General features: G+C 36.8%; 1 protein-coding gene across 5 annotated transcripts in view; it reads right to left on the reverse strand.

Moving 5' to 3' along the window:
- Positions 1-27,238, reverse strand: part of MACROD2 (mono-ADP ribosylhydrolase 2) — a 2,109,916-nt gene that overhangs the window by 1,560,602 nt on the left and 522,076 nt on the right. The window lies entirely within an intron of this gene.

Raw genomic sequence — 27,238 nt, forward strand, 5'->3', positions numbered from 1 at the left:
TGTCTTTCAAACCAACAAGCAAACAAACCTACTCAAGGATAAGAATCAAAGAAATAAATCAGAGTAAATAATTCAGGAATAACAAATTATGGTAAATAAACTGATTGTTTTCTTGAGTTTTCTTTCTTTTTTGTTGTTTTTGTTGGGTTTCAAAAGAAGGTAGTGCATAAAAAATGGCTTTACACTCCACCATCTTTTAAAAGAAGCCTCTAGTTTGTGCACTTAAAAAAAAACCTTTTATTTTAGGTGTAGGGGTACACATGCAGGTTTGTTATACACGTAAACTCATGTCACAGGGTTTGCTGTACAGGTTATTTAGTCACCCAGGTACCAAGCATAGTACCTGATAGATATTTTTTTCTGATTCTCTCCCTCTCCCACCCTCCACTTTCCAGAAGGCCCCAGTGTCTGCTGTCGGCCTCTTTGTGTCCAAGTTTTCTCATTGTTTAGCTCCCACTTATAGGTGAAAACATGCAGTATTCAGTTTTCTGTTCCTGCAAATGCAGGAACCGATAATGGCCTCCAACTCCATCCATGTTTCTGCAAAGGATATGATCTCGTTCCTTTTATGGCTGCATAGTATGCCATGGTGTATACGTAGTACGTTTTCTTTAACCAGTCTATCACTAGTGGGCATTTAGGCTGATTCTACGTCTTTGCTATTATGAATAGTGCTGCAGTGAACATACACGTGCATGTGTCTTTACGTTAGGACAATTTATATTCCTTTGGGTATATATCCAATAATGGGATTGCTGGATTGAATGGTAATTCTGTTTTTAGCTCTTTAAGGAATCGCCACACTGCTTTCCACGGTGGCTGAACTAATTTACGTTACCACCAGCAATATGTAAGTCTCCTCTTTTAACAGCAACCTCGCCAGCACCTGTTATTTTCTGTCTTTTTAATAATAGTCATTCTGAGTGTTGTGAGATGGTATCTCATTGTGGCTTTCATCTGCGTTTCTCTAATAATCAGTGAGGGTGATCTTTTTTTTTTCATATTTTTTGGCTGTATATATGTCTTCTTTTGAAAAGTGCCTGTTCAGTCCTTTCCCCCTAGTTTGTGCAATTTCATGGTGTTCTAGGTTCTAAAAACCCTACACATTCTGATCTTATTCCCTACAGTTTGGGACACTTCAGGATTTCAGGAGTAAACAGATCACTAAGCAGCAGAACTGTTTTTTCTGAATAGACTTCATAAAATCAATGAACCTTCATTCTAAGAAAAGTCTCCTTGTCCTTGCTTTCAAGCAGAAGAAACAGAAGGTTTTTAAAATTGCAGAAAACTGTTTTGGGAGGTAAAAGATTCCAGTGACTAACACTTTATATTGCTATAATTTTCTTTGTTTAACTTAGTAGTTTAGTCATTCTCTTGTCTATCTCTAGTGAAAAGGAACAAATTATCTTTTGTATTGTTTTCATATATTTAAAGTCACCAGCATTTTCATTTCCACGGGCTGAATAGCTTTTTAGCCACCACATATATGCAATTTTCAGTTCTTTAATCTTTTCTCTGCTTTCATAATTTCATGAATAAGCTTGTCCTATCTTGTTCCAGATTTAGGGATTGTGATTTTTCAAAAAGCCTTTCCTGTGAAATCCAGACCTCACTCATATCTGAGCTTCCTCTCTTAACTGCATAATTTCATATGAATTATATCCTATGCAGTGCTGATATAAACACTTTAGTCTTATCTCCCTTGCTGAATGTTTCACAAGGGCATAAGCCCAGCTTCATATTTTTATATAAAGGTGCTACTCTTTTCTTCTTGACTTTTTCTCTCTCTGATTCTGGGATACCATAACCTTCTCTAACAAATAAGAAGAGAAAAATAGTATAATTGTATCAATAAACACCTAAAAGGCATTTAGAAATATTCAGAAACCATCTTTAATAAAACTCTACTTAACACAGGGATAGGAGGATTCATCTTAAAGACTATTTATCAAAGTCCAGCAGCAAACACCAAATACAATAAAACACTGAAGCAATTTCCATTCACATAAAGAAAAAAATAAAGAAGTCTGCTTTATCATAATTATTTCAATATTGCCTTTGAAGTTCTATCTAATGAAATGACTCCAAAAATGACATAATTTGTAAAAATATTGGGAAGAAAAGATAGCCTTTGTTTCCAATTTAATAAAGAAGTTGAGTTAGTTACATAATTAAATACAGGAGCTAGATTCAAATATACATATAAAAAAGTCAGTAGCATTTCACTGATAGCAAAATAATAATCAAATAATAGTGGATATTTTAAAAAGTCCTACTTACAAAAGCAATATAAATTATAAAATATGTAAAAATTAATTTCATAATGGAGGTATAACGTCTTTATTTTTAAAAGTTTTAAATCATATAAAATATGTAAAGTAAGCAATGAAAAATAGAATTACAATGTCAGTGTTTTCCAGTAACCATTGTAAACTGACAAATGATTTTAAAATTCAGTTAATGAATAGAAAGTCAAAAATGTTTGCAAAAAAGAAAACTGTACTAAGAGTACTTTCTTCACCAAACATTGTAACAGTCTCTGAAGACATCATAACTAAACAGCATGATATGGCTACTGGAATAGACAAAATATTGGTTTAAAAAAAGAGCCCAGAAATTATGTACCAGAAAAGGATAGAATACATCATGAAAGCTGCATTTAAAATCAATGGGAAAAAGATACATTTTTTAGTAAATGGCATTGATAAGCGGAATACATGTGGAAAAAAATAAACTTCTACCTCATCCTATATAAAATATGTCAAATTAAAATTTTTTATTATACTTTAAGTTCTGGGATACATGTGCAGAACATGCAGGTTTGTTACACAGGTATACACGTGCCATGGTAGTTTGCTGCACCCATCAATCCATCATCTACATTGGCTATTTCTCCTAATGCTATCCCTCCCCTAGGCCTCCAACCCCTGACAGGCCCCAGTGTTCCCTCCCTGTGTCCACGTCTTCTCACTGTTCAACTCCCATTTATGAATGAAAACATGTGGTGTTTGGTTTTCTGTTCCTGTATTAGTTTGTTGAGAATGATGGTTTCCAGCGCCATCCACGTAAATGCAAAGGACACGAACTCATCCTTTTTATGGCTGTAGAGTATTCCATGGTGTATATGTACCATATTTTCTTTATCCAGTCTATCACTGACGGGCATTTGGGTTGGTTCCAAGTCTTTGCTATTGGGAACAGTGCTGCAATAAACATACATGTGCATGTGTCTTTATAGTAGAATGATTTATAATCCTTTGGGTATATACCCAGTAATGGGATTGCTGGGTCAAATGGTATTTCTGGTTCTAGATCCTTGAGGAATCGCCACACTGTCTTCTACAATGGTTGAAGTAATTTACACTCCCACCAACAGTATAAAAGCATTTCTATTTCTCCACATCCTCTCCAGCATCTGTTTCCTGACTTTTTAATGATCGCCATTCTAACTGGCATGAGATGGTATCCCACTGTGATTTTGATTTGCATTTCTCTAATGACCAGTGATGATTGGCTTTTTCTCACATGTTTGTTGGCCGCATAAATGTCTTCCTTTGAGATGTGTCTGTTCATATCTTTTGTCCACTTTTTGATGGGATTGTTCTTTTCTTGTAAATTTATTTAAGTTCCTTGTAGATTCTGGGTATTAGCCCTTTGTCAAATGGATAGATTGCAGAAACTTTCTCCCATTCTCTAGGTTGCCAAAGCTGGAGGCATCACAGTATGTGACTTCAAACTATACTACAAGGCTACAGTAACCAAAACAGCATGGTACTGGTACCAAAACAGAAATATAGACTAATGGAACAGAATAGAGGCCTCAGAAATAACACCACACCTCTACAACCATGTGATCTCTGACAAACCTGACAAAAACAAGAACTGGGGAAAGGATTACCTATTTAATAAATGGTGTTGGCTAGCCATATGTAGAAAACTAAAATTGGACCTCTTCCTTACACCTTACACAAAAATTAACTCAAGATGGATTAAAGACTTAAACGTAAGACCTAAAACCATAAAAACCCTAGAAGAAAACCTAGGCAATACTATTCAGGACACAGGTATGGGCAAAGACTTCATGACTAAAACACCAAAAGCAATGGCAACAAAAGCCAAAATTGACAAATGGGGTCTAATTAAACCAAAGAGCTTCTGCACAGCAAAAGAAACTATCATCAGAGTGAAAGTTACATTTTAAAAAATTAAATACGAAAAGATAAAATAACAAACAGTATTAGAAAATAGAACATTTTAAGACTCTGAGATGAGCAATACTTGTTAAGCAAAATATGATACCGAAGTGCTTTAAAGGTTTATAAATTTGGCATTTTGCTCTCTAGGTAATTTTTCTCTTATTTATTTATTTGACAGATAATGATTTTATAGATATAAAATATATAATATAAAGTATATTTATATAATATATAATATATAAAATATATTATATTATATTAATATATAAAATATATTATATTATATTAATATATAATATACAGTGTAATGTTTTGATCTATGTATACACTGTAGAAGATCAAGCTAATTAGCATATCTATCACCTTACCAACTTTTTTCTGTGATGGGAACATTCAATTCTTTTAGCAGTTTTGAAATACATAATACCTTATCATTCATTCACCATGCAGTGAAATAGATCACTAAAACTTATTAGTCTAGTCTAAACGAAATTTAGTATCCTTCAGTCAACAGCTCCTCTTCTCCCCAAATCCCCATCCAGCCTCTGGTAATGTTTTCTACTCTCCGTTTCTGTGAGACTGACTTTTATAGATGCCACATATAAGTGAGATCATGCAGTATTTGTCTTTCTGTGCCTGGCTTATTTCACTTAGCATAATGTTCCAGGTCCATCCATGTTGTCACAAATGCCAGAATTTTCTTCTTGTTTAAGGCTGTATAGTATTCCAGTGTGTGTGTGTGCATGTATGTGTGTGTATCTCACATTTTCTTTATTCATTCATCTATGGATAGATACTGGGTTGCTTCCATATCTTGGCTATTGTGAATAATGGTACAATAAACATGGAAGTGCAGATGTCTTTTTGGCACACCAATTTCAATTCCTTTGGATACAAAGCCAGAAGTGGAAATGCTGGATCTCTCTATGTATATTCCCCACAGTTTTTCAGAGTTAGTTTGACAATTAGATTTTATTTCTATTTTTGCACTGTATTGTGAAATATTTCTTTTACTTGTTATTCCTAACATTAATTCTACATGATAAATAGCACAGTTACTTTCTTTTTCAGCTCATCTATTGAGCTTTATAGAATTTTCAGGTTTTTAAAGTTCCAGAATACTTTTGAAAGCTCTTTTTTCATGATTTTCTTCATTCTTCTTGAGAGCACTTCTCTTTTTGATAAAGTTCTCTTCCAGTTTCTCTATTAGCTCTAATTTAACAACAACCTGTACTTCTTGTTGTTCAATTATTGCTTCCTCATCTAAAATATTCTTAAATAAAATGTGAATATTACCTTGCCTGGATTTTTCTTTAGCAGACATATTCACTAAGCAGACGCTATTGCTTAAGCAGTGGAAAATCTACCATGGAAGTCCTAGAGGAGGCTTTCTCTGTTTTATGGTCAATAATTTGAGGAAGTTGTAGAAGGCATCCATTGTATCCTAGGTGCTTTGTTCAAGCAGACTTCTCTCATTCACAAGGTATTGGCGCCATTCAACACACTAGAGCAGCTTTCCTCCTGTTCTTCCGGGTTCAACAGGATTAGTGGGTCCCTCTAAGTCTGACAAGCAGCAGGACTTCTTCCCTGCATTAGTGAAGATAACATTACCTCCTATAAAAAAAAATTCAGTAGCTTAACAGAACAGAGGTTTATTTTGTGCCCATGCGGTAGTCAAACGTAATTGTTTCAGATTGGTGGATAGCTTTTCTCCACATAGTGACACAGAAACTCTACTCTTTTTGATCTTGTGGCTATGATGACATTGCGATGTCGTGAGAGTCTTCTATAGCCAGTCAGCTGACAGGGAAAGACAGCATGGAGAAGTCACATCTGCTTCCTGACAGGCTAGAAAGAACATACATCATTTTATCTGACATTCCAATGGTGAAAACTAGATGCAAGTCTCCACTTAGATGCAAGAGAAACTGGAAATGCAGTCTGGCTGAATAAGGGTTTCTTGGCGATAATTCTCTTTTATTTATGGTAGGCTCACATATCAGCAGCCTGCCACGTCCATATCGTATTATCCTAGTCCTCAAAGAGAGTCAAGGCTTCGCTTCTTCCTCTGGTCCTAAGTCTCTCACAGTGGAATGAAGCCAGAAATTTTGGTTCAGGAAGTGACAGAAGAGCAAGAAGTTACTTTACAGTAAGTCCAGTGAGAAAGAGAAACCTTAAATCATTTAGAAAAAGTAGAAAGACAATAAACGTTGAGCTAGATGTGAAGCCCATGCCTAAAAATTTTGTAAAAATTTAAAAAGATAGCGTAGCATTTTGGGGAGTGTTTTCTTTGGTTTTGTTTTTTAAGAAAAGGGAGAGAAGAAATTTAATAGCATCCCATTATATAAGAACTAAAACCATGTAATGGTGACTTACAGAGGAATATTAAAGGAGACAGAGATTATTTGAGATGCACAATATATAAACAATCCAAATAAAAAGTCATAAAATTCTTTGTTGTAATGTTATTTTATTCATATAGGAGCCATCCAAACATACCAAAACAAACAGACTCAAGTATGTAGTGAGTTTTCTATGTATTCTTACTTCTGCAGCAAGTATTTATATGCAATTTCTTTACCATCCTTGGGAGTTTCATTTTAAAGAAGCTATGTGGTAAAATGAACCCCGATCTATAATTTGTAGATTTATCATAAACTTTAAATGTTTCCATCAGTGTGTAAAGCAGTTGGGAAATTTAACACAACTATATTTCCCTTGGCTAATTCATTTAATTCATGAATTTTGAGTCTTGGAGAAAAATTTGAGAGATTAAAGAAGAAAAATGCAAGCAGTGCTTTAGGGTTTATTAGCATAACTATTTAATTACTATATACAGTATTTAAATCCCATCAGTTAGGACCTGTTTAAACTTTTGCCATGTATCTTTAAAGCTCTCTGTCAAAACAGGCATTTGCTCAGAGAATTTATGGTTTCATACAGTAACTGAGAAGTCTCTAAGATAACTTTAAAGAAATAGAAAAAAAGGGAATATCCTTGCAAAGGAATGATGTTTCTCATTCATGTCAAATGATGAAAAGCTTACAGTCAACAAATAAGAGACCTCACAAGCATTTATCACAACCTCAGACCCACTTCAAAACCTTCAAACTAAAAGAAAACTAGCATGGGAAGTTTGCCAACTCTTCTTCTTGCCAAGTTGGCAGAGCCCTGAAAGTTTGAATGGCTTCTCGATGTATAAGATAAAAGCAGGCATTTGGAGCCTATGAAGTCTCCCTGGGCACAATCAGACCCTAGGTGAAATTCCATCATCTGTTGTTATTTGCACATGATGTCAGGTATGCAGATGGCACAACAACTTAGGGCTCTGGGTACCTGCATAGTTTTTCTATGAAACCCAGATAGAAAAAAAATGTTAAACATGAGTGAGGAAAGGTGTTTCCCCTTCAAAGATGACTCTTCCAGCTTTGATCTCTCACCTCCAGCGACTACATAATGTGAGGCATGAGAGGACAAAAAATCTTAGTTTACAACAAGAACATCTCCTCTCAGGTCAAGTACTTGTGTGGTGTGTGCTCATGAGAAGCAAGGACAGACCCAAGTAACTGGAATCTGAACACTGCTTTGTCCATCATGAAACGACTTCTAAGCTACTTCCTAGCTTCTGGGCAGCGAGGCCTCATTCATAAGTGTCCATTCATTTCCAAATGAGTAAGCAATTAGAATTCTTGACTGATTTTACTTTTTCCTCCTTCCACTTTTCCCTAACATGTATTTACTTCATTCATTCAGTCTAACATGGCCCTAATACATCCACGCTCTTCAGATTCTTCCCATCTTCCACTCCCAAACCTTGGTTGTTAGCTGCACACTGCATCTTCTCATTCCTCCAAAGGGGAAACTCCCATACTTTAAGAATTCAATGCTCTTTCCCTTCAGATGACAGACGAGGAATGCTTCAGCATGAGCTGAGAAACAGAACCACTCACTTGATGTGAATTCCTACAAATCACTCTCAAGGTTTCCCTTAATATTTCTTCAAATATATCTTCCTTTGGGAAAACATAGTTTGCCTGTTTGCTCTAGCTAATATCATGGATGATAGACCTTCATGGATATCTTTGCATCTACCTAAGCACTTTAAATTCATTTTTGCCTCTTCAATCTTCCCTACTCTTGACAGCCCCAGGAATTACGCCTATCTCTCTGTTTCATTAACTCTCCATCTTATTTCAAATCCAACTGAAATTCTTATTTTTCCCCCTCCAGATTTTATACCTCAAATACTAAATAAGTTGAAAAAATATTTCTTTACTGTGCTGCGCAGTAAAGTGCTATGGAAGAATTGAGGTTAGAGGTTCCATGAAAAGCTCTGCACAGAATGAAATTTTATTGTACCTCATAATTGTTATTGTGTCCTAAAGGATATTACTAAATCACACATGTAATAGGATATACAACTTTTTTTTACTGTCAGCAACTTTGTTTAACATATATGAATAAATTTATAGTGCAAAATCTGAAAAATATTGGAGTCTAGGGTTGTCCTTTTTCCTAAACCAAACACAACAGACACCGCGTTTAAATATTCCCAGGATGGGCCGGGCGCGGTGGCTCAAGCCTGTAATCCCAGCACTTTGGGAGGCCGAGACGGGCGGATCACGAGGTCAGGAGATCGAGACCATCCTGGGTAACACAGTGAAACCCCGTCTCTACTAAAAATACAAAAACTTAGCCGGGCGAGGTGGCAGGCGCCTGTAGTCCCAGCTACTCGGGAGGCTGAGGCAGGAGAATGGCGTGAACCCGGGAGGCGGAGCTTGCAGTGAGCAGAGATCACGCCACTGCACTCTAGCCTGGGTGACAGAGCGAGACTCCGTCTCAAAAAAAAAAAAAAAAATATTCCCAGGATGGTTTTAGGTTAATTAGTTAAATTTTATGAGGAGAAATATCTTTCAGAATTTATTCACTATGGAAAAGAAATATTTTAAGTTGTTTCTAATGAAGCCATCAAAGCCATTTTCAGGAGTAAAATATACAAAAAGATCACAGATATTAGCTGAACTGGGAGTAGTCATTTTTCCTAAAGAGTATGAACATACATATTTTTTAATTTTTAAATGTTTAATGTTTGTGGGTACGTAGTAGGTGCATATATTTATGGGGTACATGAGATGTTTTGATGCAAACATGCAATGTGAAATAACAGGATCATGGAGAATGGGGTTTCCATCCCCTCAGGCATTTACCCTTTATGCTACAAACTATCCAAATATATTCTTTCAGTTATTTTTAAGTGTACAATTAAGTGATATGTTTTCTTACTCAAAAAATAACCCTAATCTTCAGCCTCCCTCCTGGATTATGGGGAATAGAGCAATCATATAAGTAAGCTTAAATTACCTCCTGACATACCAAAAAAACATTTACCAACCTGCAGTTCAGGACCTACACCTCACAGCATTTTACCATACCATCCACTCCCTGCATCCACCTTTTTCCAGTACTTATCATGTAACATCAGATTATTAAAAACAACCTCTTCAGCTTCAGAGTATTTCTGTGAAACTCATTTAAAAATAACACATGATGAATAGAACAGAATTTTTAAAAATAAAATTCTACTTCATGAAAAAACTTTAAGAAGACCCTATGCATGGGATAGGGAAATCAGATAGAGGCTATTTGTGTCCTCCTGAAGATAAAAACTGTGATAAGAATAGAGAGTCAGATGAAGATAAAACGGTTATTCCATTTTTGTGTCTCTTCTTCTTCATCTTCTTCCATAAACACAATCCAATTATAAGTTCTCCTGAGACAAGACAAAACTCGCTCCAAAGTCATTACATCATTCTATCATTTCCATCATAATCCTGTATGTGATCCAAATTATTCCCATTTAATGACACTAAAATATTCAAGAGGAGAATTATAAACTGGCAACTGTTCCATCTTAAATTCCTTGTGGAAGTGAGGTAAAGACATACAAAAATAAATGTCCCCTTTTTACTTTGGTTATTTAGGAAGTAAGCATCTAAATTCTCATGTTTTTCTCTTTTTATTAATCACAAAACATGTATATTTGTATTTACCATGGAATTACACAATATAGTCTGAAAACCCAAGAGACATTTTTCTTTTCAATATAGTTTTCTATTGACACTAGGCTTAGAGCTAAGGAAAAACTGCTTTTAATCTGACCACATATCCTGATCAAATTTAAACCTTGAGCTAGTTCCAAACGCTGCCATAAATTTATACGACTTGAACACCAATGCTAAGATAATAGAAAGCATAAGACTTTCTAAGAGAATCAATCTGTACCCTAAAATAGTCTCAAATATTTTTTAAGTTAGAAATGAGTTCCACCTTATGTTTCTAAAGGGTTGGAATATTTTAATTATGTTTTGCCAATAAAGATTTTTAAAAGGGAATATAAATATATTGGGCTGAAGTAAAATTTGCAATTTAATATCTGATCATCCAAACATAAATATGTTACCTTTACCTCACTGTATCAGCATATATGGACTAAAATATGTATAAATGCATAATCAGTAGAAGTTCTGAAGAAAAATCTAACTTATTATAGAATCTTAACACCAATATATTAATATTAAATCTTAACAATATGTTAATATTTAAAATAATAACTAAATAGCTAACATTTGTTTACTATTTATAATGTGCCAGAGATTATTCTGAGCTTTTAACTTGTATTAATTTATTTAATTCTCACATAAATGTGAGGAGTAAGAAGTATTTTTAACTTCATTAGAGATAAGAAACTCAGGCAAACTGAGATTAAATAATTTGCCAAATATCAAACAGCTGGTATGAAATGGGTCTTGGAAGCATATCTAAAGAATCAGTTCAAAAGCCACTCAATTACTACATAATATATACAACATCCCTTGTAAGTTGGATTCCTAGGTATTTTATTCTCTTTGAAGCTATTGTGAATGGGAGTTAATTCATGATTTGGCTCTCTGTTTGTCTGTTACTGGTGTATAAGAACTTACAAGGGATGTAAAGGACCTCTTCAAAGAGAACTACAAACCACTGCTCAGTGAAATAAAAGAGGACGCAAACAAATGGAAGAACATACCATGCTCATGGATAGAAAGAATCAATCTTGTGAAAATGGCCATACTGCCCAAGGTAATTTATAGATTCAATGCCATCCCCATCAAGCTACCAATGAGTTTCTTCACAGAATTGGAAAAAACTGCTTTAAAGTTCATATGGAACCAAAAAAGACCCCATATTGCCAAGACAATCCTAAGCCAAAACAAAAAAGCTGGAGGCATCACGCTACATGACTTCAAACTATACTACAAGGCTACAGTAACCAAAACAGCATGGTATTGGTACCAAAACAGAGATATAGACCAATGGAACAGAACAGAGCCCTCAGAAATAATACCACACATCTACAGCCATCTGATTTTTGACAAACCTGACAAAAACAAGAAATGGGGAAAGGATTCCCTATTTAATAAATGGTGCTGGGAAAATTGGCTAGCCATAAGTAGAAAGCTGAAACTGGATCCTTTCCTTACTCCTTATAGAAAATTAATTCAAGATGGATTAGAGACTTAAATGTTAGACCTAATACCATAAAAACCCTAGAGGAAAACCTAGGTAATACCATTCAGGACATAGGCATGGGCAAGGACTTCATGTCTAAAACACCAAAAGCAATGGCAACAAAAGCCAAAATTGACAAATGGGATCTAATTAAACTAAAGAGCTTCTGCACAGCAAAAGAAACTACCATCAGAGTGAACAGGCAACCTACAGAATGGGAGAACATTTTTGCAATCTACTCATCTGACAAAGGGCTAATATCCAGAACCTATAAAGAACTCAATCAAATTTACAAGAAAAAAAACAAACAACCCCATCAAAAAGTGGGCAAAGGATATGAACAGACACTTGTCAAAAGAAGACATTCATGCAGCCAACAGACACATGAAAAAATGCTCATCATCACTCGCCATCAGAGAAATGCAAATCAAAACTACAATGAGATACCATCTCACACCAGTTAGAATGGCAATCATTAAAAAATCAGGAAAAAACAAGTGCTGGAGAGGATGTAGAGAAATAGGAACACTTTTACACTGTTGGTGGGACTGTAAACTAGTTCAACTATTGTGGAAAACAGTGTGGCGATTCCTCAAGGATCCAGAACTAGAAATACCATTTGACCCAGCCATCCCATTACTGGGTATATACCCAAAGGATTATAAGTCGTGCTGCTATAAGGACACATGCACATGTATGTTTATTGCGGCACTATTCACAATAGCAAAGACTTGGAACCAACCCAAATTCCATCAGTGACAGACTGGATTAAGAAAATGTGGCACATATACACCATGGAATACTGTGCAGCCATAAAAAGGATGAGTTCGTGTCCTTTGTAGGGACATGGATGCAGCTGGAAACCATCATTCTCAGCAAACTATCGCAAGAACAGAAAACCAAATACCGTATGTTCTCGCTCATAGGTGGGAATTGAACAATGAGATCACTTGGACACAGGAAGGGGACATCACACACCGGGTCCTATTGTGGGGAGGGGTTAGGGAGGAGGGATAGCATTAGGAGATATACCTAATGTAAATGACAAGTTAATGGGTGCAGCACACCAACATGGCACATGTATACACATGTAACAAATCTGCACATTGTGCACATGTACCCTAGAACTTAAAGTATAATAAAAAAAATATACACAACATAATTATTGTTCATCATATAGCTATTCTTTTATGGAGATACATAGTCTCTAACATATTTTGAACTTCTATTGGGCAAGGAATAGCTCATTTTATTCATCTTTGTATATCTAGGTACTAGAAAATATCCAATATGCAATTAGTTAATCAAATATATTACAATTTTCTCCATGTCCTGCTGAATAGTTTGGATGCACATTACAGTTAATGATTTTACTGTCCCAATTAAAAAATTGTAAATGCATGTATTGAATAAATAATGCAATAACAACATTAATGAAAATCAAAAAAAGGGTAAGAAAAAAAGTTACAAAAAACCCTCTAGCCTAACAGATAAAGCATCCTTCCTTTTTCTATAATAGCTTATGGCTCTTTTGATTTGTATAGCTTGTTTTATAGTGTTAAAACAAAAATGCAGAGTAGTTTAATATCCTGTTCTTTCTCCTAAAACTAGATACAGATTTTCCTCCATCTGAAAATTATAAGTTTTAATAGTTGCATATGATTCCATTGAGTGGAAATACATAAATTTATTTAACTAATCTCCTACTATTGAACACTTAGGTTGTTTTCATTGCATGGTGTTAAATGTAATGCTATAAGCAAAAAGGATGGATTGGTAGATGGATAAATAGATGGCTACATGGATACATGAAAGATAGGACAAATATAGTAAAATGTCAATGGTAGAATCTGGGTGGTAAACATATGAACAATTCACTGTGAAATTCTTTTAATTTTCTATGTGTTTGAAAATTACCATAATAAGATCTGAAAAACTAAGGCCTTAGTGAATAAATATATTTATTTAATAAAATGTCAACTTCACAAGAACAGGGATTTTTGTCCACTTTGTTCATAGGTATATTGCTACTACCTAGAATAGTGCCTGGAACATGGAGGTCCTTGCCTTATAATTTTCTGATGAAAAGTGAACTTTAAATACTCTAATGCCAAATCTCTGAAAATCAGATTCTGCTCTCTCTCCCTCCCTTGGGTTTATTGTTGGCTCCTGTCATGGGTTTTGATTGTTCAGTGATTTTTCTAAACCATTTGCATGAAGACTGCGTTCTTTGTTATGTGTGGTCACTGAGGTCTCTGCTGTTAGCTTAGTGGTCAGCTAACAATTTGACAGGTATTTCTTTAAATGCCTGTCAAAGAAAAAGGAGGGGAGGGGAAGGGAGGGGAGGGAAGGATGGAGGGAGGGGAGAAGAGGGGAGGGGAGGGGAGGGGAAGGGAGGGGAGGGGAGGGGAAGGGAGGGGAGGGAAGGGGAGGGAAGGGGAGGGAAGGGTCTCAATCTGTCACCCAGGCTGGAGTGCAGTGGTATGATCTCGGCTCACTGCAACCTCCACCTCCTGGGTTCAAGTGATTCTCCTGCCTCGGCCTCCCACGTAGCTGGGACTACAGGCACGTGGCATCATACCTGGCCAATTTTTTATATTTTTTAGTAGAGGCAGGGTTTCACTGTGTTAGCCAAAATGGTTTCGATCTCCTGACCTCCTTATCTGCCCATCTCAGCCTCCCAAAATGCTGAGATTACAGGCGTGAGCCACCACGCCCGGCCGGAACACCATTATTTTTTATCTAAAGGTTATTGGTGCCGGAAGGTTTTGTGGTTGTTTATTTTGTTTGGTAATTTACCCAGGCTTAAATCAGTAAAATACATCTCCTTCATGATCAGCAGTCTCTGACGTCTTCACTTGGATTTTTTTTTATTCTTGTTTTTATTTTTAATTCTGGCTTCCCAAGGGTTACTCCTGATTCATTGTAGCTAAGTTTTCAGCCAATGACTGGATAGTCCTTTTGCACAAATATGTTGAGCCAGATAGACTTCCGTTCTCTGTTATCAGATCTTAATATGGGTAGGGAAGTGCATTCCACGGTTCAGGCCATTTTCAAGTCTTCTCTGGCTTTTATATTCTACTTGGCCTTTTGTGCCTCCTATGCACATGTGTACAGCCTGAGGGTTGGACAACAGTATATAAAAAGCTTAGGGTCTTTTTGGTATCCACTGTGCATGTGCTCAGTGGTAGCCAGAAATATCTTGGTCCCAACCACAACCACTACTTCAGGCTTTTGGCCCGCATCTGGCCAAGATCATCACTTTCATTGACAACTCTTCAGGGCGTATTAATCACTCACGACTCAAGTCCATGAGTCTTATTTGACTACAGAGGCACAACCTGCCCACCCCCCAAAACTCCCAACCCTGGCAGATTTTCCACACAACCAAATGGAGAGGGTGGGAACAAGGTTGCTGTAGATTCCAACTATGAAGTTCAGCAGTTTTTGAAGCATAAATCCTTCTCAAATCGTTATATCCTATTTAGATGTTAGGAGTACTAAAATGGTTATGATTTTCCTTTGTTGGGGATTTTTTGTCCAGCCTTTAGCTGCTTTTTTTGGAGAGAGGATTTACCAACCTCCTCACTCTGCCATAACCTAAAGTCCCCTCTTTATTCACTTTTATTTAGAGCAGTAATTCTTTTTGTTGTTGTTGTTTTTGTTTTTGTTTTTGTTTTTTTCTTGAGACAGAGTCTCGCTCTGTCGCCCAGGCTGGAGTGCAGTGGCGGATCTCGGCTCACTGCAAGCTCTGCCTCCCGGGTTCACGCCATTCTCCTGCCTCAGCCTCCGGAGTAGCTGGGACTACAGGCGCCCGCCACCTTGCCCGGCTAGTTTTTTTTGTATTTTTGTAGTAGAGACGGGGTTTCACCATGTTAGCCAGGATGGTCTCGATCTCCTGACCTCGTGATCTGCCCGTCTCAGCCTCCCAAAGTGCTGGGATTACAGGCTTGAGCCACCGCGCCCGGCCGATTAGAGCAGTAATTCTTAAAGTGTGGTCCCCAAATTGGCAGGGTCAGCATTAAAAGGGAACTTGTTAGAAATGCAAATTCATGGACTTCACCTCAGACTTACTAAAACAGAAATTCTGGGCATAAGGCCCAGTAATCTGTGTTTTAACAAGCCCTCCAAGCAATTCTGATGCACATTCAAATTTTAGAACCATTAATTCAAAGCATATTTAAGATAATACTTGTAATAGAGTTCTTCTCCCTGTTCAAGGGAAAAGAGACAAACTTAAGAACTTTTTAGGTGTTTTATCAAAGTTATCTTGTATTATTTTTTAAAGGATGAATTAATCATTGGCATATCCTTTGAACTCTAGGGTATAAAGATTGGCATAAAAAATTTTAGGCCAAAGACAGGTATTCCTTGATATATACAAAGAAACACTAGACAGATTTAAGAGCACCAACCTAAATATTATCCAGATATACTACCCTGGCACATCTAAACTTGTGGGAGTTGAGATTTAGTACTGCTGCTGCCTTCCAAAACTATATACTGTACATACTTCAAATTTTCCCACTTTTATCATCTTCATTAGAAAGACTAGCTGTACCAGGACTATGAAGATATATTCTTGTATAACTGGTACATATGTTCCTAAAAGCTACTTTTCAAAAATAGAACTGAATTTTATAGGCTTAAAGCCATTATCAATTAAACCAAAAGTATCCTTAATCATTTTGTAATTAGTGGTTTCTGTATCTACATGAATACATTTTTAAACAATGCTTAGCAAAATAATAAAATAAAATAAAAACAAATTTTAGAATGCCCATAATATATTTATGCAACATTTTTAAACAATACTGTCTGTCATTTGCAGATACATATGTATATAAAATTGTGACAAACAAAAGTTGTACATCAAATGATAATGATTGTGAAAGAAAAATGAAACTGAGAAAAGAAGTCAAAGAGGACTTCAACTTTATGGCTTATTTTTGTTATTTATAAATACAACAAAATCCTCAGAAATTCTGATTACTGAAAATACTATTTTATCAGAATGAAGGTTAAAGAACAGGTACTGTAGAATATTCAAACTGAGAAAGAAGGAGAGACAAGCCTAGAAATTCCTAGCTTAGCACCACTGATTCTTCTATTCCCAGAAAATAACTCTTAGGGGTAAAGCTATTTCCAGAGGATGAGAATTAGACATAAGGATGAGTTGGAAATTCAAAGAAGAAAACCGGTTGCCCAGAAAAAATCAGAATACAAGGGTTTACAGACATATAAATCCATGGATATACTCCTTATTCCCCTAAGTAATATAAGTTAATTTGAACTCGTGAACTTACAGCACAATGATTAAAAGAGGAGGATTTGGAGTTGGAGAGTTTTAGTTAAAATACTGGGTCTACCCAATATTTTATTCATCCTAACCTCACTGAGCTTTTGATCTTCCATCTGTAAAATGAAAAGAATAATGCCTATCTACTCAGAATATTTAGATAATTAACATAGATAATGTATGTGCCATTCTTACACAGTGTCCGGCACAGAGCAGCACCCCATAAAGGTTAGTTATTACCATCATTTCTTTAGCCATCTGTCCAACAGCTAGTTGGCAGGTGCCTATTACATGTCAAATTTTCTACAAGATTCTGAGGATTCAGCAAGTGAACAAAATAGAAACAGTCCATGTCATTGTGAAATCTGTAATCTTAGAGGGAAGAGAGATAGTTACCAAAGAAAATTCAGTGACTTTGATGGAGACACAGTAGGGATAGTGCCCAACCATCTAGGGCATGCAGAGGGGCCTGCTAGAAGATTCCTAAGTAGAGATAATCTAATGACAGAGCAAGGCTTTTGTACTAATGGAGATGTAGAATTATTCCTTGTTTAACAAAATCTGACTAGTAAATTATGCTTTTTCCAATCATACTAGAAATGAAATCTGAAGCTTTGTAAAAGTCTTTTTGGTCTATGTCCTGCAAAACTGACCCTGCAGGCATGGACATCATACCACATTTGTAAGTGTGAGGCCTTTGGTGTGTTCCGCATCCAGGAAGTTGCAGAGTTAGAGGATTTTTAGTCTAGTGGGGGCTCTGTGCCCCTCATGGCTATTTCTGAGAGCTTTTCGTTGGTCTCAGAAAAATATGGCAGAAGCTGAGAGAGTATTTTAGCTACAACTCGTGAAACATCACTTCTTGTTCATCTTCTCCTGGAGAACGTCCCAATATTGTACACTTCTTAGTCTTCTTGCATCTCTCTCCCAGTTGTTCATAGCTGAATCCACTGATTCTCTCCATGCATAAGCTCCACTCAACCCCAGTCCCAAAGCCAGTTTTGGAGACTCAGATTCTCTAGCAGCCTCAACCTTCTCTGAGCTAATCTGACTTGGGTCACCCTTTCAGACCTGGGGTCTGTATACTGACCTCAGTGGGCTCCAGGCTATTGCCAGGTCTCTCCTGCTGCCATTTAAACTCAGGGTCAGGTGTCCCTGTGAGGATACCTGGTCTTCCCTGTCACCTTCCAGGTTGCAGCACCACCCTTCCCTTGTGTACTCGAAGCTTCTGCTAGGTTTTTCTTTCCCTGCTTCTTTTTCCAGGCCTGACTGCCTGCTGGACACACACATTGGGTGGGCCATTAACTCTATTCTGTGGGATCCCCTGTTCCTCCCCAGCGCCAAGCATGTGCCTGAATAGAAAAATGCTACTGCTCCTGGTTTCCTTTCACATACCTTAAGAGATGGCCTCATCACCTGTCCTGTCCTGAAGACTGCATTAAGCTCATCTTCTCCTAGACTGGTAAGGTTGCATGAAGCTGGAATTCCTCATACTCTAGTATATAATTATTTTTGACTCTGGGCATTTAAATACTTGAAAGAAGCTTCCTTATGATGACCATTATACATACAGATGAAATGAACTACTGTTAGAATATTCCTCTATCTTTGTATGTAAAATCCTCAGATTTCTGAGGGGTTAATTAAAGCACAGATATCTATATTATCTTTCTGTAAAACAAATTCTCTTCTACTATACTCAGATATCTGGATTTGTGTTATCCAACAATTCAGTTTATTCCCGTTTATTTGGATATACCATTACCATATCTTGCAATTATCCAGCACCTTTCATCTTTCAGGTTTACACTGTAACATTAATAATAATGACAACTAGAGTAATAATCATTTATCTAACACTTTGTATGTTGGAAAACATTTTACAGTGGGCAATTAGTTATTCCACACCTGTAAAGTAGTTAGGTATCATTATAACCATCATTTTAGAAGAGGAAACTAGTACACAAAACAATAAATTTGTCCCAACTCATTAAAAAAATAATGACTTTTGACCAAAGACAGAGCTGCAGCAATAAAGGATCATGTAACCTGAGGGACCTGCAGTGCCTGTGACATGACCCTGAAAATCTTGAATTTGTTGCCATCAAGAACTGGCCAAATTCATACATCCCTATAGTATCTTCAGTTTGAGGGGTAAATGAAGAAGAGGATTCTTAACAGTGCCAAAAACGAAAAAGATTATAAAAGTGGCTCCCAAAGAAATTGCCCCACCTTGTATTACTGTGGAGCTACATCAGATAGTAAAAACAAAACAAAACAAAACAAAACAAAAATTCTTTTCCATAAACTGAAGGAATATAATGTAGTCATCGCGAAACATAATAGGCTTGACCTGCAGTATTTTGCTTGCAATTTGTTTCCTACTGTGTACTAATAGGTCGCATTCAGAGACTCTTTGGGGATGAGCGATTTAAATCAGGAACTCAATAAACTTCTCTTTTTTATAGTTTTAAAAAGATTTTACCTTTAACACAAGTAGATAAGCTACACAAGCATTATACTATAGCTGCTATATAATTAAGAAGATATGTAGACATATCCTGGCACCTGTTAGAGTACTTCCTAACTTTAACATATTTGTTTGTAGTTATTATCTGAACTTCCAACCATTTAGGTGTCATTTAGCTAGCCTAACACAGTGAGAGAACTTATAAAGAGCCTAGAATTTTTACCAAGGTATTTCCACATCTGAAAAGAGGGTTTCTATTATGGTTATTTTTTCTTCTTTACAACCTTTGATTCCTATCTTTGAGCATAATTTACTAATCTCAACATTTTCTGAAAGAATGACTAAACATCTATTTGTTTAAAAAACCGTTAATTATGAAAGAAACATACAAATATAAATAATACATGCCAATTATAAAACTAATTTTTAAAAGGCAAACTCTAAAAATCAAAAGCAAAATGGAAACAAGTGACCTTAAAAGAGTATCCAGTTAAGAGTACCAACACATACAATTTTTCTTTAGTTAAACCTTATTGAAGCTAAAAAAAGAAAATAGAAACGCATTGTAGGATAACACGAGTATACATATTAGTAATATGATGTCAATGACAAGTTACTTGTAGTATGTTAAAGACAAATTATTAATAAATTAAAATCAAACTATGAAAAAGGAGAATGACATAACTGGTGAAATACCCTCAATATGGTAAAACACAAATGAAACAACAGGCTTTCCCTCTTTCCATGTGATCTACAGAATGTAAATTCTCTGTATTTCATTTCCCCATCTATTCAATTACATATTGTTCTCTTTATTGCCCATTTAAAGTAAATATATTTAAAGAAAATTATGAGATCCTGGCTATACAAACTTTTTAAAAACAAAAGATAATACTATGATAAAAATAATTACTGCATAAATATGAATATCATCCTCAGGTTGCCTGCTATAACCATTTCTGAAGTTTGGGGGGTTTTTTTCATTTAGAAATCACTTGAAGATAAAGAGATTAACTTTCCAAAGTAAACTGGTCAAAACCAAACTATATAAACATGTTGAGAATCCAGGATGAGAGACAGTAATATCTCAAAGCACCTACTCTGTGTGATAGAATGAGCCAGGGGTATAAAGATGAATATGAAATTACTCACTCTTAGGAAGTTTCTGCCTTAATGGAGGAATATACACTTCCAGGCTCAGGTATGGCTACAATGAGAAGGAGCATTTAATCTGCATAGGGTTGGCTTTTCAACAGGGATTTTCGGTGGGAAAGTTCACTTAGAATTGGGAGCATGTGTAGTAAACATGATGAATAACTTTGAAGTTTAGCTTTAGAATGAAGGGATCACAGTAACCAAAGTTAGAAGTGTAATAAACAAATTATGTCCTTGGAATTGCCGTTACCATAGGAGAGATCAAAGCAGACGCATGGCTTGGATTTTGAACCCTCTCCACCTCACCTTCCTCCACCAGGAAGAGCATCTGGAAGGCTTAATGACAAACAGCAGGCAAGACTAGAGCTACCATGGCTAAGTTAAACTTTTAAGAACAAGAATTAGACAAGCTCATGTAGAATGAAGAAAACACATACTAGAAATCCAACTGGAATGAGCAGCTGCAGAGATGGTCCCTAGACTGACAAGTAGGCGAGGTAATCAGAAGAGAAAGTAAAGCAGGGAGGAGCTCGCACTGGCGATGACCACCAGACTTTGCCCAGGTTACTCTGATGGAGGTTTGCCACCCACATCACCAGCACCAGAGTTCCTTTCTTTTTCTTTCTTTTTTTTTTTTTTTTTTTTCGAGACAGAGTCTTGCTCTGTCGCCCAGGCTGGAGTGCAGTGGTGCGATCTCGGCTCACTGCAGGCTCCGCCTCCCGGGTTTACGCCATTCTCCTGCCTCAGCCTCCCAAGTAGCTGGGACTACAGGCGCCCAGCACCATGCCCAGCTAGTTTTTTGTATTTTTTAGTAGAGACGGGGTTTCACCGTGTTAGCCAGGATAGGATGGTCTCCATCTCCTGACCTCGTGATCCGCCCGTCTCGGCCTCCCAAAGTGCTGGGATTACAGGCTTGAGCCACCGCGCCCGGCCAGAGTTCTTTCTTCAGTTCTGCCCTAACACTTTTCACTCCATTTTAAGTGGCATGCTGGGACTGTCAAAGAAAACGGCTTAACCAAGGCCTGGATGATATGATGGCAGAACAGTGAGGAGATGGCAGAGCAAGATCTCTACAGCAAAGAGTAGGAGATACATCTGAATAGATCATGACGTTCTGCTTCCTGAAAACTACTACTCATCATTCAAGACTGCTCCTGTGTCACCTCTTCTGGGAAGTCTTCCCTGACCACTATAAACTGTTGACTTTCCTTGTTCTGTTTCGTTTTCCCTGCATGAAGAACCTATTTAGTTCTTAAGATATTAATGTGTAAATAAGTACTTATGCCTCTGGCTGCACTTAGTTCTAAGAATCTCACCTACATTGATTCAAGGCTAGTACACAAGAGGTAATCAGTATTTGCTGTTGACTGAGAAAGAGAAAAAGAAAGAAGGAAAGAAGGAGGGAAACAGGGAAAGGAAAGAAGAAAGTAAAGAAGGAAGGGAGGCAAGAGGGAAGGAGGAGGGAAAATGGGGAGGGGGGAAGGAGGGAGGGCAAAAGTAGGTTGGCTCAGTGTGTAACTGAGTGTTGTCAGACCTGGCCTGGCTCCTGGTCCCTAACCCCCTTCCCTCTTCTTCCTCACATCTGGGCCTCCTGGCCTCCTTTAGCAGGCTTATCCGCCCATAGTGCCCAGGATCAATCCCACCTAAGGCAGTCAAGATTTTTTTTTTAAGAGACAGGGTCTCACTCTGATGGCCTGGCTGGAGTGCAGTGGTGTGATCATGGCTCACTGCAGCCTCAACCTCCAGATCTCAAGCGATCCTTCCACCTCAGCCTTCCAAGTAGCTGGGACCACAGGCATGCACAGCCTTACCTGGCTAATTTTGATTATTTTTTGTAGAGATGAGGTGTCACTATGTTGCTTAAGCTGGTCTCAAACTCCAGGGCTCAAATAATCCTCCTACTCTGGCCTCTGAAAGTACTGAAATTACAGAGGCATGAGCCACCATGCCTGGCCGAGGCAGTTAAGATTTAAACCTTATTTTCTGTGGTTTAGCATCACATCCTTTCCTGCATCTCTGCTCCCAGACTGAGTAAAAAGGCCAGAGCCCCTGAGTTTCTCCTGCCATGCTGCTCTCTCTCAGGACTGAGAGGCTGTTGCTATTCCCCAGGCCCATGGCTGGGGCCCCTCCCCTGCTGAGCACAGGCCAGCTGGCAAACTCACTACTAGTCATGCTTGACTGACTCTCCTGAGGAGCAACCCCCAACACTCACCCTCTGTAAACTGCCTCAGTCCCTCACCGCTGACTGCTATCCTAGATTCCTCCCAGCATGCCTGAAGCTTGGCCACATCTGGAGGTTTAACAAGAGTGAAACAGAATCACTGCGGGATGTTGAGCACCGGAGTGATATATGCTGGGAAAGCCGTTGTGTATTTGAAGGGAGGGTGAGAAGGCGCTCCACTCTGCTTACGAATGCTTAAGACAAAATTTATGAAATCATTCCCTCTTAAACACATTCAAAAAGCCCTTTAAATGCTTTGCTCTTCATGTTAGGAATTCCAGGTAGCAACTCAGATTTTTTGTGAAGAGTTGTTTTCAGGGTATCTGTTCTGCCTTTTAAAGAAGTCATCCAATGCCCATTCTATTAATGTGAAAGCATCATTTTAACTCAAAAGACTATGCCAGCAGAATCCTTGGAACATCTGAAAGAATGTAGACAACTATAATTGCTCTAATAATTCAGCTGAACAGGGATCATGATTGGCCACAGGGAAAAGGCTGTGTTTATTGACCAATCAATACGGACAAACAATAGTAACTCAATTAATCTTTGCTGAATGAATGTGTGCACATATGTGTGTTCGTGTTTAGAAACAGATTATGGGTGTGTGGAGATGCACAAATACTATCTATGATATAACAGCACTTGGTTTATGATTTCACTCTTCTTTTTTTTTCTTTTTTTTATTTCAATAGCTTTTGGGGTACAAGTGTTTTATGGTTACAAGGATGAATTGTGTAACGGCAAAGTCTGAGATTTTGGTGCACCTATCACCCAGGTTATAATTTTATTCTTTTTCAACATGCATTTTGGTACGCCACACAAACCGCCTAATTGTATGAAGGGACATTAATAACAGACAAGCATTATGAATCCTCTCTTCAAGGAGAACTGTCCAAATCAGAAATGAGGGAGATTAGAGGAGCAGCTACTAACGCAAGGTACTGAACCTTGTCCATCTTTGGGCCTACTCTAAGGGGCAGAGGGAAAGCAGGAAGCCATCAGAGGTGGGAGGGCTCACAGTGTCTGCTCTGTTCTCACGGGCAAATGGCTTTGCATGCATTGCAGCTGGGGCTGACTGCATAGGTAACAGCACTTGCTTATTAGACAACAGTACTTATCTATTAACCTGCCACAGAATCAACGCAGGAATAAGGTATCGAATTACAGCATTGATGCGAATATATGTGTATATTTTTTATTTATGTGTATGTATATATGATTAAAATGGCAGCCATAAAGCTATGTGTACAAAAGACAATAAGTTACCACTCTGTCAGGAACCGTCATTTTAAATGTCTAGCATTATCCCTCAAGAACTTTGACAGACTGGAGGAGGAAGTACATCCCATAAACAATATCCTGCTTGGGTTCTATCAGCAGGTTCTAGTTTTGTGTTAAAATTATTACATCAATGAAAAAGAAAAGATATCTAAAGTAAGAGGCTGTAAATTTTGTTCCTGTCTATTATATAATGATCCAAAAGGAAGTGAGGAATTAGCTCCTTAGTTCTAATTTTTCTTTCTAATGCTACTTCTTTATATAATTTAAGACTGGCTACAATGATTTATATTTTACTATATATTCCAAAGGTACCAGCATCACAGGACCTTGTGCATGTACAACATTCTTATTACAGATGGGTGAACATGTATCTAAAATGCAATGTCTTCTAAGACTGAATCTCAAATGCACAAAAAAGGGATATGAAACTGAGAAGCAATCCAAGAGTACTGTAAGACAGTGCCATTGTATTGACTTTCAAGCTATCAATAGATCTTGAGACTTGTGAAAATAAGCCAAGGAATGCAACATTCATATCTTAACTGTATGTTTTCCTGTCCTCTCACTTATTTTTCCTGGTATAAACAGAGCTACCCATCTGTGCATAGAAAAGCAAACCTGGAGAGCAGAAGCATATTAAAAACCACAGTGCCAGGGCAAGCAGCCCTGGAGTGGCAGTCGAGAACACTGTCTTCTCATTCCAACCTTGCCCTATAAGCTATATAACCTTGAAGAAGTTTCTCTCAACCATTAAAATAACAACAGGTAAAATAATATACAGGATACTGTTGGTAATAATAATGGAAAGTTTGTCAAAAAATTAACAGAACTTAAAAGATTTTTAACACTAATGTAAATGTTTCCTGAAAAGTATAATTCAGTCACTATAGACCAGCTATATATTCAATTAAGAAATTAGTACATATCCATCTCTGCCTTCAACTTATCTATATATAAACAAAAATGATCAATTTTACCAAACAAATTAGTAAAATTGGTAAAAGTTACCAAATTTTAACTGAAATGACTGAGTAGAAGTAATCACATCACCTATGCTCATTACAATGAACTGTAGTCAGTGGCAATACATTCATAGAAAGATTGATATCTAGCTCAAAGATGAAAATTCACATCAATGTAAAGTAAATCTCTCACTTTAAAATCAGCACTGAGAGGATGATACGTGAACATTTTTTAAGTCTTTCAGGGGATCTGTCTCATCGGTGGTAAGCACTCAAAAAAGAACAACAAAATGCTAAGATTTTATGGCCAATACAATTCTGCATACAATAATTTTGTCTACATTTCACAATCAGGTACTACTCATACAGAACATGGGGAAAGTTCTCCTGAGGATCTAAAGAAAGGGACTTAGGTCCCATTATTATTTTTGTATGTAGTGTCAAATTTTCTTGATAAAACTGTTTAGTCAATTAAAAAATTATTCTCTTGAGGAACCTCTGAAGGGATATTAACTCATGTTGAAAAAAGGACTTGTTGATTAAATCCAAGAGAATTACATCAATTCAATTGCTTCTTATTAGATGATTACTAGCTGTTACTTTACAAATATCACTGAGAGGATTAAAAAGATTTGTCATAGAATCAGAAGGTCAAAAATCAGCTCAGAGAAGGCTAAAAATATTCCTTAAATTTAATTTTTAAATGCAGCTTTCCAAAAATCAGACGCATGTTTTAGAGCAATCTTGACATCTCCAGAAGTGCATAAATAAATTTAAACCTGTCAATGACCTACTTTAATGAAAGAAATTACAACCATCTTAAATACTTGTAATTTATCTTTATGATGATGCTGAGTTGCTAATTTTATTATTCAAAAAATTATAAATGATGACAAATTGAGCAAAATCAACCATCTAGAGGAAGACATTAAAATAAAGACTTTAGCTAAATAGAAAACTGGCCTATTCCTGAATGTCTTACTATTGCTAGACATTCATAAATCTTCTCACAGAGGAGAGAGGAATCATAAGAAAATACAAGCCAAATCACTAGAGTCAGTTCTATACACACCAACAATACATACATATATTTAAAGAAAGCAGTTTGACAATATAGAGGTAACCACCATGGCAGGTATATTAGGCTGCTTTCCTCAACCTCCACTGTCCCCTTCCTCCTTAGTAAACGGAACAGTAATTTTTCCCAATGAGTGTATTGCTTCTTGGAATAAAAGACTACATGCTAGGAATGAATACTGTCTAGATTCAAAGATAATGTGGGATTCTGCTTAAAGAAAACTGACTCATGTTTGGGAGCTCACTTTTTTTCATGTTTTGCCTTTCCTACTTCTTCTGACCTGTACCCATATTTATGATGGCTAGAGCTCCAGGAGCCATCCTGTACCCTGAGGTCATCTTAGTATGAAAGCCATGCACTAGGAAAGAACAGAAAAGTAAGAGCTGAGTCTCTGATGACACCACGGAATCACCATACAACCATTCCAGCCTGTATCTAGACTACCTTTACATGAGACAGAAATACATTTCTATCTCTTTTAAACTACTGTTACTTTGGACTTTAATGTTTTTTACTTTTTCTGTTATAGTGGCTAATAATTAGTCAAGTCAATTTTTTTAAATATTCAAAAGCAATAACTGAATCGTCTACCTAATTTGTTGTTTTAACTTGATGAATGTGTTTACATAGACTCAATTTTAACTTTCCTCTCTGGTAGTAACAGTATTCGTGAGGTTTCTTAAAATACTAATAGATCTTGTAAGGAAATCAGCACTATGGACAATTTATCTTAATAATGTTTTCTTCACCTATTATAAGAGACAGAAAGAAAAAATTACTGGGAATTCAACTCCTAAGGAAAAATTTCCCTTCTAATTCCCCCCAAATACAATAATGAGTACAATGAAACATCCTACAGATTCATATTTTCTAAAATAACTTAGGAAAGAAGAAAAGAAATAGACATTTATGAATCCTGCACTATTCCATGACTTAGTTACTTAGCAGATATTTTTGTTTAATTCTCACAATAAACACTTTAGATAGTTAATACTGTCCTCACACTTTAAAGATGAGGTAACTGAGGC

The sequence above is a fragment of the Macaca fascicularis genome, chromosome 10 (assembly GCF_037993035.2).
Source record: "Macaca fascicularis isolate 582-1 chromosome 10, T2T-MFA8v1.1".
NCBI lineage: Eukaryota > Metazoa > Chordata > Mammalia > Primates > Cercopithecidae > Macaca > Macaca fascicularis.